Raw genomic sequence first — 717 nt, forward strand, 5'->3', positions numbered from 1 at the left:
GATTAAAGAGTTAAGTGAACCATGATTAAGGGCAAAGGAGTATAACGTTTGTATGTATAAAACATTGTTAGTAGCTAAGAAATTAGTAGTTATTAAACGAAAGACGATTCTGAAATGATTGAAATTTAAGGCCAAACTAACTAACCGGATGATCAACTGCGGAATTTACACGAACAGAAAAGGTCAAGAAAACAGGTTACTGGCAGACAAACAGCCGTGTGAATATGATTGAGGTGAGAATTCACACAAAAATACTCAATTATATTAATTAACTTATTTAAACACAAGAAAGAATCTTAAATAAAACATCACGACATTTGCAGGCTTGTGACTTGGACAGATATATTGAAGTGATGTAGAGAGAGAGGGGAAAATGTAGAAGGAGGGTATTAATTGAGGAGAGGTCAGGGGAAAAACACTTGTTACTGAATACCACAATGTTTACAATATTTTAAGAAATGATTCCACTGATGCACATTTAAACCGAGCCGAAAAACTGACAAAATATGAAATTTACGTCAAATAAAGCATCGGCTAACGCAAGGGAGCTTAATGATAAGAAGAAAAACATGTATGCAAAGAGTATGGCATTATAGTCTTTTTTTCGTCTGCCACGTGGATAGACGATGATAATAAATTCCACGAAAAAGAGACTGACTAGTAAAGAAGAAGAAGAAGAAAAAAAAAGCATGCATGAGTATACACACTTAAATAAAA

This window comes from Penaeus chinensis, chromosome 26 (assembly GCF_019202785.1).
Source record: "Penaeus chinensis breed Huanghai No. 1 chromosome 26, ASM1920278v2, whole genome shotgun sequence".
Taxonomy (NCBI): Eukaryota; Metazoa; Arthropoda; class Malacostraca; order Decapoda; family Penaeidae; genus Penaeus; species Penaeus chinensis.